Source organism: Drosophila sechellia, chromosome X (genome assembly GCF_004382195.2).
Source record: "Drosophila sechellia strain sech25 chromosome X, ASM438219v1, whole genome shotgun sequence".
NCBI classification, from domain to species: domain Eukaryota; kingdom Metazoa; phylum Arthropoda; class Insecta; order Diptera; family Drosophilidae; genus Drosophila; species Drosophila sechellia.
The window spans coordinates 22,403,682-22,416,622 of NC_045954.1; the positions used below are offsets into that span (position 1 = coordinate 22,403,682).

At 41.7% G+C, this 12,941-nt stretch overlaps 1 protein-coding gene across 1 annotated transcript in view; it reads right to left on the minus strand.

Annotated features, from left to right (window-relative positions):
- The window catches only part of LOC6621439 (chaoptin), a 239,917-nt gene extending 234,683 nt beyond the window's left edge, over positions 1–5,234 (minus strand). Inside the window, exon 1 of the mRNA XM_032725663.1 lies at positions 4,894–5,234. The gene's annotated coding sequence lies outside the window, so the exon portion shown is untranslated. The remainder of the gene's footprint in view (positions 1–4,893) is intronic.
- Between the last annotated feature and the right edge of the window lie 7,707 nt (positions 5,235–12,941).

A 12,941-nucleotide genomic window follows, 5' to 3' on the forward strand; every position in this document is an offset into this window, starting at 1 on the left:
CTCCCAGCCAATACCCCTTCCACCGAGGACTCCCGTTCCGATCACAACGAATGCCAATGCCCCAATGTCAGGGCAGCAAGGAGACGGAAGCTGGATCCAAGGCTGATGAGGCTGATGAATAAAGAGGGGATTTAAATGGGCAGGACGGGGCTACAATGGGGCGCTTAGGTGGGTGGTCAGCGGTTGAAGGAGTGTAGAAGGAGTGCCAAACAAAAAAGGAAGACAGGCTAGACTAGCCGAAGTGCATTTACCCTTGCAACGAAACTCCACTGTCCAAATAGTTACATATGTTCATTTTCAAATTAATTTGGCATAGCGATCTTCACTACGGCAGCACCATAATAATGTCTTACCATTTGGAACAATTTGTTTTCGCTGTTCCGATAATTTTCATAGAAGCCGACAGATAGACACAGGAATATCGACTCAAATATCGATTCAAAACGTACGTGTCTCTTATAGATCCGTAAAAGCCGCTTCCAATGCGTTCTTTAAACTGTTAGGCCCGGTGTATAAAAGGGTATAAAAAGGAGAACTACTGGTTGTAATGCAGATGTTTCAGCCACATGCAATTGAACAGAGTTTCGGTGCTGATTATCCCTGTGTATGCGAATGCGAGGAACCCTTTTCAATCCAGTCAAAAACACTTTAGAAAGTCGGTTAATTTTGGAGTCAAGAATCAACGTCTGATTTGACGCCCTTTAATCTATATATTATATGTAATTATATATTTACCAGTCGTCCAATACCAGTTGGGCAGTTGGTTGGCACTGGTTACTAGAAATCAGAGGATTGATAGTGAATCGGTTATGCCCAAATAATCGAAATTCCCCGCAGAACCCAATTTGTGCGACAGTGTAGGAGGAGGAGCTCCACGACTCTTTTGTGCGAACCACTTGCGCTCCTGCGCTCTTGCGCTTGCGAGGCCATCTTAAATATTAAGCAAGTTTCGCACATGCACTGAGAAAAACGGAAGATATCGACGTAATTTAAGCTAGGACAATGGCGATCCAAAATTCAAATTCCTATTGCTTAATTGCTTAAAATGCGAGTTGCACAGTTCATTAAGAACGTCCTGCGACAGAATATATTCCCTATTTTGAGCGGGAAACAAGAGGCACTTAAAAGTCCAGGTGCATGTTTTTGCCCAGTGTGTCAGTTTGGGGGCGTGGCTGTGGGTGGAAATGACGGTAACCGCAACATTTTAGTTGCATTTGCGACATTCACCGCAAGAGGCAACGCCACAAGGACCAAGGACATTTACCTAAATTAAAGCTAATGAATTGCCTCTTCGGAGAGAGTCCTACCACCCCCCTTCACCACAGCCCTTGTGAGCCCGTTGCTCCCACAAAACCACACCCCCCGCCCCCACAGCGCAGCCACTTTGCTGTCTGCTTTAATTTGCATTGTACTTGTGTATGTTTACATTTTTTATTTCATTCATTTTCGTTCTTGTTGCGCCTTCTCGCCGCCTATTTTTTCCGCACTCCCCGTTTCCTCCACCATTCGCCACTTCTCTTATTCATTTATTTTTATATATTTGCGCTTTAGTTTAATGAATAAGTGCATTAACTGGCCGGGGGAGGCGGAGGCGTGGTGGAAGGGTCTGTTGGTAGGAAGGGCTGGAACTGTGGGGCGGAAACGGACATGGCAAATGAGTGAATAGCTGCTAAGCCTTAGACACTTTCCCCACATAGCAATATGAATAAATGTACTTAAATGTGTGGGAGCGATAGGGGCGCGCGGTAGTGAGGACGAGGGGCTTTAATGAAATTTAAAAATTAGACTTAGTCTATAATTAAAGCGGATATTCCTAACAAATAAGCAAATTAAATGAGTGTAGAGTAATTAAGAATATAAAAAGGAAACGGTTCCGAATGAGATATTGATATGCATATGTTCGAATGAGTACGCATAAATAATATCCGCACTTGGCAAGCCTTAAGTTAGTTAAGGGTAAGCCAAGCTTAGTGCCGTAAGCAACACTTGTTAATTGCGCCACCTACGCAAATGCAACTGGTTGTCTACGAGTAATGCACTCGAAGACGCAGTTGGCGTATCCATGGCAATGCAATTACCAATCCCAGGACACTAAGTCGATGTCCTGGCACTAACGTGAGCACAGTCTCCGCATCCGCCCCCCGCCGACTATTTTGCCCCACTGTGCAATAAGGCGGGTGGCACAAATAATTGCCTTGAATTAGCGCCGCATTCGGGGAGCTGCTGGCTGGGAGGGCGGACGCGGACGCGGACAGATAGAAGGACGTTGGCTGGCATCAACATCAACATCAACATCAACTTCAGCATCAGATTCAGGTCCGGATTCAGAGTCGGCTCCAGTGGCAGCGGCAGTTGCCTCGTTACAAGTACTTTATGCAGTAATTGCAGTACTTGTCCCGGCTGCTGCTGCATTCAAGTGCAATTCTTTTTCGCTAATGAAAAGCGCAGCGCACAGATAAAATAATACATCTCATCTCGCCAAATGGAATAAAGTAAATCTGCTCGCCAGCAGCAACTGCAGATCGCACATAGAAAAGGCTTAAAGACAACGAATGGAATATGATTTTCGAGAGAAAGTCTTCCCCCGAATTTTCAAAAATACAGATGCACCATACGCAAACAGGGAACTTATACATACATAAGCATAAATATATACGAATATATTTACAAATTTCAAGATCCAGAGTGATTACTTATGACAAAGAGATTTGGAATACTCTCTTTTAGCTTACCAGTCGCCGTCAAAAGAATTACGGAATATTGGAAAGTTTTTTCTTGTGCTGGTCATCTTTTGGAAATATATTATGCCAAATTTACATCAGGAAAGTTAACATCGAGTTATCGAGTTCTGTCAATTCATATAAAAAATAAGCAGGAACATAGCACTTAAATTGAAGAAAATCATATTGATCAGCCCACAGACATGACATATCGATCATTAGTTTCTTAAGTTCCTCCAAAAAAAGCTCTCCCCACTTTGGTAAGTAATGTTCAACAGTGCTAAACATGGTTGGCCATTTTTCGGCGACACCGCCCTCTGCTTCACCCACCTTTTGACTGAGATTTCATTTCCAGTGGCTTAGGGCGCGGGTTGTTCAAGGGGGTCTGCACAATTTCCGCTGAAATTCATGCGCGCTGCCCTCCAGGAAAAGGAGCAACGAATGTACAAGAGTGGGGGGGGCCCTAAGGGGATGCCACAAGGCCGCGCACGGTGGAGCAAAAAAATTGTAAACACTTATTTACTGTCCATTTCCGCTGGCTTTTGATGTGCTACTGGTATTTCTGTTTCTGCTCTACTCTGCTCGGCACAGCTGAAAAAGATGGAAAATGCATTAGGCAACATTTCCATTTGCATTACCATTTGTATTTGTATTTGCAGTCATTTTTCCTTGTGCCGGGTGCCGAGTGCTTATTTATTCAGCTTCAGCATTGTTTGCTGGTTATTCACTTGCATTCCGCCGGGAGAAGGTGCCACAGGCCCATGCCACGGCTTTACGCCTTCACCGCGTTCTTCGTCCTTGAGAACCCACCTGGCCAAATCAACTCTGTTACTCAACACACGCCCTTCCATATCCAAATATCGGGTGAAAGTCGAAAGAGCAGCTTTTTCGAAATTCGAGGAGGATATTAATTTCCAGGCGTCGTTCAACAGAACCACACACTTCTTGCTGAAATCGGAATAAGCCTTTCCGAAGACACTTAAGTCTACTTAAACATTTTCGGACTGTAGTTTTGGCGTTTTAGAACAAGCATTCTAAATAATATTTAATATCAAAATAACGCATCTCAACGGCACATTTGTTTTGTTAAACATCCAAATTTAATTTTACTGAATAATCTACGCGTTTAAAACATAAAGTGCAAAAAGACTGCAAAGTTATATACTGTATGTCCTTAAGTGCCAAGCCCACTATAAGCTTTCCAATAAGATACATCAAATACACCACTACAATAATTCACTTGCAATCACATTCATAAATTAAATTTTGTTAAATCGATGCACTTTTATAAATTAATGCTACGTGGCCGAATAAATCTACGATATCCGCTGAAAGATTACACATTACATTAAATAAATAAATACTAGCAATATATTTGAAGTGCAACGTATAATAACGCTGTTATTAATTCATGATTAAATACATTTTATTTACAAGAAAGAGAAAAAAAGACATGACATATTTTCCATAGACAAACAGCTTTTTCTTGGAATATCAGTTAGGCAAACCAAAAAATGTATTTGCTGCGGTTTTTGTTAAAGCCATTCATGTCAGACATCAATTTAATGGGTAAAATTTGTTATTGAGAGCTATAAAAATATATTATAATTATAAATTTATTGTACACATTTTATTAAATGGAAAATTCTGTTTATTTTAAATAATTTAGTAGCCTTTTAGGTGATTCGGTTCATAGAGGGAGGCAATACATGCGTATAGAGCACTTAGTTTGGAGGATTAGGAAATTATTGTTTCAATTCTTTTGACTTTAAAAAGTCCACGGGTGAAAGTGACAAATGTGTTGGCGTTATGGAACCTGTACCCGCAAATCTGGCAATTACATAATAGGATACATAAATTTAAAATTATTTATTTATGATCTCTAAAGCTCGCCGAACAAACTAAAAGTTGCGAAGTTCGGTACATTTATTTATCATGATTCTCTAACTGGCGAACTATTGAAAAAAAATGATTTAATAAAATCCCCCTTTTCGGGCATATGTTTCATCATTTCCCGCCCGCTCCGCTCATCGTCAATCAATCAATTTGTCGCTGTCATAACAACTGTGCATCAGCAAAAAGTTGGCCTGCTTTTTCAAAAAATTCCCCAAAAGCCTCGAACTGTGGTTACTGCGGTTCTGTTACGGTGTATATCTTGTATATTGGCACTCACCCGAGAAAACTGGCACGTGTGTTGTATTTGGAGGAGGGAGGGCTGCACTTTCCGTTTCCTAATTTGCACTCACACAATGAACTCCAACAAAATATAGCCGAAACAGTGCGCTGCACCCGCACAAAGCACTCAAAAAATAATTCAACACTCGCGGGAGGTCACAAAAACTAAGTACATGTATCTTATGATATATTTTTCGAATAATTTCACTTTTGATTTTCGAGTGGAGTCGAGTGGTAAACAACGGTAGCTTCGAAAACACTTCTTAGCACTCGCCAAATCTCGACAATGTCTGCGGTGCGAAATTCGAGCGTCGCCTGTTCGCTGGACCGGAGCAGTTGGAAAACGCGCAAAGACTGATTTTCGGCGTTGGCCGTCAGCTGCCGGCAACTGCATCCGTCGCTCGGCTTTTTCCCGACTTTCCCTGGCGAGGCGGCACGAGCGGCCACGAGCAGCAGCCGAGCATCTCAGCAGCATCCACGAAGTGGCTTGTTGCCGCAACATATCAACGGCATTCGACGTCGCGGTGTTGTCGTTGCCAACGGTGCCCCTCGTTCTTGTACTGACACTGCCGCCACCGCCAGGAAAATTCCCTCCGCGGGGGCAGCCGCTTTTCCATTTCCACGGCGTGCTATTTTTGTTAACGCCGCCGCCAATGCCGCTGGCTCACGTGTGCGTTAGGTCAGTGACGCTTCGCGTGGCATCGTCTCGATGTTCAATTTATTTTCACGCTGCGGCTCGGCTGCACTGCGATTAATCGTCAATCCCGATTAATGAGGCAAATTACTGGCGAGCGTTAATTATTTTTTTATTTTAAATCAGTTCTATTATGCTATTTTAAAGTTGGTCAATAGCTGTTTGGTCCCAAAATATGGCAGTAAATAACTTTCCAAACCCGATCAATAAATAATGAATGAGTAATAGGCTTACAGTGGGACAAAAAGCGAGGAAGTTTGGACCAGATAATGCCGATTAATTTATTTCAGTAGCCATTTTCGTTTGTTTAACAACTTCCCAAACAACCCATTTTGTCGTCAGCATGCCCCTTGCATTTATTGCTAACAGAGGACACAGTGGGTCCATCAGCGGAGATCTTTAATGTGTCATAGATGCCTTACTCCCTGGCAGGCGTCGGGAAAATTATTAAATACGAGGGGCCGCAATCGGGGCCAATATTAATAAGCGAACTCAGAAAAGCTTATGCAAGCAGGAAATATCTAGCATTGGCATTTTCAATTATGTATTTGCTCGTTTTAGACAAAACCTTTACACTTAGGGTGCTGAAAAATAGCACAATATTTGTATACACCTATGCTGTTTTTAAGTGTCAATCTGATAAGTAATTGGTATGTTATTTACAAATTTTATGTTAGCAAATGTTCAAATGTAATCAAGTGTTCAAGTAATCAAACAATATGTGAGGCAGAGTTTAAGGCCATGATTTAATATTTCGAATTAAAATAACTTTCTTAAAACACAACAAAAACAATCCTATTGCATCTTAAATAAAGATAAAGCAAACTAGAAGAAATTAAAAGATACAAACAAGAGAGAATGCTAAAGTCGAGTTCCCCGACTATCAGATACCCGTTACTCAGCTAATGGGAATGTGAACGCAAAATTCCATAATTGGATATTGATAGATATGGGTGAATAAATTAAGAAAAAAATTAAAAATTGTTTAAAAGTATGGGCGTGACAGGAGGGACGTGGAAATACATTTTATGGGAAATCAATAGAATTTGAGAGGACTAATAAAAATATGACCAAATATAAATATTAAACGTGTTTACAGCGCAGAGGTTTATTGGTAACTGAATTCAAATTATGTATACTTGCTGCACACAGGCAGCGTCAAAATATTCGAACAAAGAGTGATCGCCGATTAGTAGCGAAAACACTCAAAAAGGAATTAACCGTTGTTGTTCATTATATATTCAACACTCCTTCTCAACGTTGTATGTTTACATATTCACTCAAAACATTCCCATTAGCTTAATACATCTATTATGCTTAATTCTACTTAAGTTCTTTGTTAACACATCCGCTATCATGTCTTCAGTGGGAACATAACTAATGCTTACAATTTTATCCTTATATATATCTCTTACATGATGATACTTAATATCAATGTGTTTGCTTCTTGCATGGAACCTAGGATTTTTAACTAAGCATTGCGAACTTTGGTTGTCGCTATAGATCTGCACAGTCTTGACATCTCCGAAACCCATTTCGGCAACCAGCTTCCTGATATAGACCGCCTCTTTGGCAGCCGAGGAGAGAGCTATATATTCGGCCTCTGTGCTGCTCAGAGCTATAATACTTTGCTTCTTGGATTCCCAACTAAAGGCAGCACCAGCAGCAAAAAAACGCCCATCCAGTATATGATTTGCGATCTGAAGAATCGCCAGCCCAGTCTGCATCCACGTAGCAGTGAATGCTCTGCCCAGTTCTTCTGTAGTGTAGTTTCTTCTCGGAAGTGCCCCTCAGGTAGCGTAAGATACGCTTGGCAGCCGCCTCGTGCTCCTTATGAGGATCTGCATTCCGCTGTGCCAACTTCACAGTAGAATGCAATATGTCTGGTCGAGTCGTCATCGCCAGATACAGAAGGGACCCAATCAATGACTGATAAGATTCCTTATTCACACGATCACATCCCTCGTCGTCGCATTTTATCTGATGGCCAGCCTCCAATGGAATACTGCTTGGCTTACAATTTTGCATTCCGTAATCGTTAAGGAGTGTCTCCACATACTGCTTGTGCCCAATTTTGATACTTCCAGTTTCACTCTCTCTCTCAATTTCCATGCCAAGGAAATGTTTAAGATCGCCGCCGTCGACCACGTCAAACTTCTTGGAGATAAGCAACTTGATCTCGTTTAGGTCATCTTTGTTGGAGCTCGCTATGATCAAGTCATCCACGTACACCACAATTAGACCCAGATTGTCATCAACTTTGCGCACGTACAAACAAGGTTCACTAGGACAAGGAGTGAAACCAATCTCCAATAGCACGGCATTCAGTCTCTCGTTCCATTCGCGTCCACTCTGTTTAAGACCGTACAGTGATTTGTGGAGTCTCAGAACGCGTCTCGGAAACTGCTCATCTATAAAACCTTCAGGTTGCCTCATGTACACCACATCATGTAATTCACTATTTAGGTACGCTGAAGAAACGTCCATCTGGTGCATGAACATGCCATGTTCAACTGCCGATGCGATGACCAATCTTATTGTGGAGTACCTGGCAACGGGAGAAAAAGTTTCGAAATAATTAATACCCTGGCGCTGTGCGCACCCTTTGGCCACCAGTCTCGATTTGAAGCGTTCGATGTGGCCATTCTTGTTTCGTTTTAACGCAAAGACCCATCTGCAACCAATAGTCTTCTCGCCTTTCGGTAGGTCAACCAGTGACCAAGTTTTGTTTGCTCGCAGGCCATCCATCTCCTTCTGAACAGAAGCTTTCCATTTATCGCTGTGATCACCGTTCATAGCTTCTTCAAAACTTCCAGGTACAGCAATGTCCTCAGTCGTCAGGACATTCAGCATCTGGTATTCTTTGCGAGGTCGTCCTGGGAGACCAGATCGCACTAGCTTCGGTCGTCCCGGAGCTCTTTGTGCTTCTTTTTCTGCAAGCTGCGCGTTTTTCGGATCCACGTCTTCTGGCTCTTGTTCAATACTTGCTCGTTCGTCATCGCCTGCCTCAGGCTCCACATTAGGAGGATTATTAGACAACTCACCAACCACAAGCGTAGATTTGCCTTGGAGTTCAACCAATTTTAACTCCGTTTCACCATGCAAACCACTTCTGCCCAAGTCATCTTCGAAAAACATGACGTCCCGCGCTTCGATCATCTTTCTCTTCTCATGGCTATACAGTCGATACGCCTTTGCCGTTTCGGAGTAGCCAACCAGTATATGCTCCTCACCCTTCGGAGCAAACTTCGTCTTATGTGTCTTGTTCAACACGATGGCTTTGGCACCAAATACACGGAGGTGCCCAACGTATGGCTTTCTTCCTGTCCATACCTCAAAAGGAGTTAAACCAGGCAACGTTGTTGTTTCTGCACGGTTCCTCAAGTAGGATGCTGTCTTGATCGCTTCAGCCCAAAAACTTTCATCAAGGCCAGCACACAGTAACATGGTACGGGCCATTTACACTAATGTTCTGTTCGCTCTCTCCGCTACACCATTTTGTTGGGGGGTGTGCGGAACTGTTAGCTGCCTTTTAATGCCATGACTAATAAGAAACTGTTCAAACAAGCCACTTAAATATTCACGACCATTGTCATTTCTCAAGATTTTCAATTTTTTACCCGTTTGATTTTCTACAAATGATTTGTATTCTTTAAATTTTTCAAAAACCTCTGCTCGCGTTTTCATAAAATACACCGTTACGTATCTGGCTTCTGAAATTTAGATGTCCGAATCTATTATGCCATAATTGCGATGAATTTTTGTTTTGCGCATTGTAACATTTATTCTTGGCATTCTCGAACAGAAACAAATTTTCACGTTTCTCTGCCTTTAGTATTACAGTTCCGTCATTCTCAATTACACTCGCGCCTTTTTCTGAGAATTTCACGCAAAAACCTTTTTCGATCGCCTTCGACACTGACATAAAATTATATTGAAGTTCCTGTACATAAAGAACATCAACCAGCTTTATTTCGAATTCGCGCCATTTCACAATCACTGTGCCACGGCCAACGGACTCAATACAGTTATTTCCCGCCAATAGAATACGCTCTTTAAGTTCTTTAAATTCCGAAAAAATGTCTCGCTCACAACACAAAAGAGCAGTGGCTCCACTATCGAGACACCATGTACCTCGCGACATTTCACTCACACTTGAGTCATAACACACTGCAGAATATGATCTCTGCTTTTTATTATTTTCAGTTTTTCTTTCTCTACAATTAACAGCTTTGTGGCCGCGCTGCCCACACGACCAGCACTCAAACGATTTTACATTTTGCTTTTGACGTCGTTTGTAGGAACCGTTATTTTTCGCATTGCTCTTCGAGGTAGACTGTTCAACCCGAGTCACGTATGCCCTTTTCTCGAAAACTTCTTCGCACTCTTCGTTCACCCTAAGTCGTTCAGCTTCTTCGAGAAGCTTCAATTTTACAGTTGAAAACGGGGGCGAAGTATCGCGTGTTTGCATGGCAACTACGAAATTTTCAAAGCTTTTTGGAAGTCCAGTTACCAGCATAATCACTTTTAGGTTATCACCTAATAAAATATCGAGTTCTTCCAATTTTCCACAAATTTCTACAAATGAATTCACATAGTCTGTCACATTATCACCTTGCTTCATTTTTAAGCGAATGAGTTTTTGATAGAGCTGCATTTGAATTAACGCTCCGACCGGCTTATGTATTTTTTCTAAAATGTTCCACGCTTCCTTTGCAGTCACACACGACTTAATGTGCATCATTTGGGACGGTTTTAGGATGCAAAATTATGCTCGACAGAGCTTTCGCGTCTTTAGTGTTCCATTTCGTAGGCTCTGGCGCATCATCGGGTTCCTTCACACTACCACATACCACGTCCCATAAATCTGAAGCTATCAGAACACTAAGCATGGACATTGACCAAATGTCATAATTGCTCTCATCGAGCTTATCAATGTTGACCGTAATACTCATTTTGAATTTTCTTTTTTTGTAAAGACAAATTCACTTTTAATAGTCACTTTCCGAATCTTCTTTTTCGTAAAGACAAATCCACTCGAGTTACCGCACCACACTTGTGTCTGGGCCCATAACCTATTAAAAGTGTTTACAGCGCAGAGGTTTATTGATAACTGAATTAAAATTATGTATACTTGCTGCACACAGGCAGCGTCAAAATATGCGAACAAAGAGTGATCGCCGATTAGTACCGAAAACACTCAAAATGGAATTAACCGTTGCTCGCAGACAACTTGAGTGTTTGAGTACACAAGTTTCTTATATACATACATCGTTGTTCATTATACATATATGTTCATTATATATTCAACAATAAAAGCACTTTGCAAACGTATGGGCGTGGCAGCTTTTGGCGGTTTGTGGGCGCTAAAGTGGGCGCGGGAACATTTGGAAACAAATTACGCTGCGGCTGTCTCTGGAATTTGTAAGCTAATTCTTAACATTCTATCTTTTATAGACGGACTGGGACTAATCGAATCGGCTATTGATCCTCATCAAGAATATACTTTATATGATCGGAAACGCTTTCTTCTGCCTGTTACATACTTTTCAACGAACCTAGTATACCTTTTCACACTACAATTAACTGGTATAATAATACTAATAATTCACTTATCGATATTATTAAAACTTAAAAAAAACGGTTGTTTTTTAATTATCAGTTCTTAATTAAATTATGGCCTACATTTTAGAATTTTCTATTCAATCGCACATTGAAGATATTTGTTGGCTGTGAATTTAAGCAAAATATCAATCTATATGAAAGTAAGTATCCCAAAGACTTTGATAATATAGAAGGCAACAGTTCGAATAAAGCGATATATTGGTGATAAAAAATCAATTTCTTTATTAGACTTTCAAGCCCTGTTAAGCTAAACCATTCAATATTGCCAAAATTTTTGTTGATTTGTTTCATTAAATGCTACATAGTATTCAGGCTTACTTTGTGTATTGAAATTATCGTCTAATTAGTTCATCTATCGATGCCAAAACTTGCCCACTGATTTGGCTATGTTCCAAAACTAAAGCACAAAAGTCCAAAACTGGTTAGCCAGAAAAAGGAGTGGTCTAAGAGAAGGTACTATAGGGAGCCCACTAAGCAAACACACACACACAGACACACACACACACACACACACACACACACACACACACACAAAGATAAGTCCCTTCTCTGCTAACCAAACTTAATTATGTCGAGCATTAAAAATGCAACTGTCAAACCGAGGCGACATTAGGAGGTAGAACTTCGCCCCGTTTTTCACCTTCTCTACTTTCCGCCCCCTCGTGGTGATCCCTGCACTCTGGCCTCTTAAGGGTCTTACTGTATGTATGTGTATGGGCGTGGGCGTGTGCGTGTGAGCCAGTGATTTCCTTTATTCTCAGTGCACAATGAACGACGCAGCAGAAGACCACAGCATGCTTCCGTTCCCAGGTCACTCATCCGCCCTGTTGCCCACATTTCTTAGAAGCCAAGCCCCAAACCCTTTTCCCCAACCACTGTGCTCCCTGCCCTTTAAGCCGAAAAACATTCCTGTAACTGGGTCACAAGGATAGCCATTAATTTATAATAATTTCAACTAAGATTTTACAATTTCTTTCGCAGCTGCAACCACTGTTTTGCCTTAACAATTTTCCACACATTTTCCATTCTTCATTTGCTGCACTCCTCACCGCTTTTCCACAATATTCCCACTACACCCCTTCCCCCACCACGCCACTTCAGCCGCAATGCCACTGTCAGCGCCCGCAGAAGCAAAGTCAATTTCGCGCACTTTGCATGCCGCCCCATCCCTCGATTTCCACCCGCGAAAATCCCCGGGCTGTTAGAGTTTTTGGAAGGCAGTGCACCCGGTCCTCCATCCCAGCTAGCCACCCCTCAGCCCACAAGCCAGCATCAAATTTACAAGCGCAATGCATCAATCACGGGAATGGCTTGGGGAAGGGGGACAAGATAGGTTGGACCCCAAAAAATGGGGAGTGCAGCCAAATACAGAAATTATATATATACATATATATTTTATATATACCGACCTACCTACTGCGCTTTTTGCGGTTTTTGCGACGCAAAAGAAAAGGCGAAGAAAAACAAAAGGGAAGGCTGGCCAATTTGACGTTAAGATGGAAATTGTGAAAAATTCATCAAATTGACTGCGGCGCATTTTCTCATTGAAAATTACGAGCAGGAAAAAAGTGAAAAACCCATGGCCACCAAACCTCTACCACTTAAGTGACCAAAGCCAGGGATAATCCAGTTAGCTGGTACTTTCGCATAATGCTCAGGTAATTCCAAGCAAGTGTCTGTCTGAAATGGAAAACTTCAGAGGAATAATTTCCCAAAAAGCAGACTCA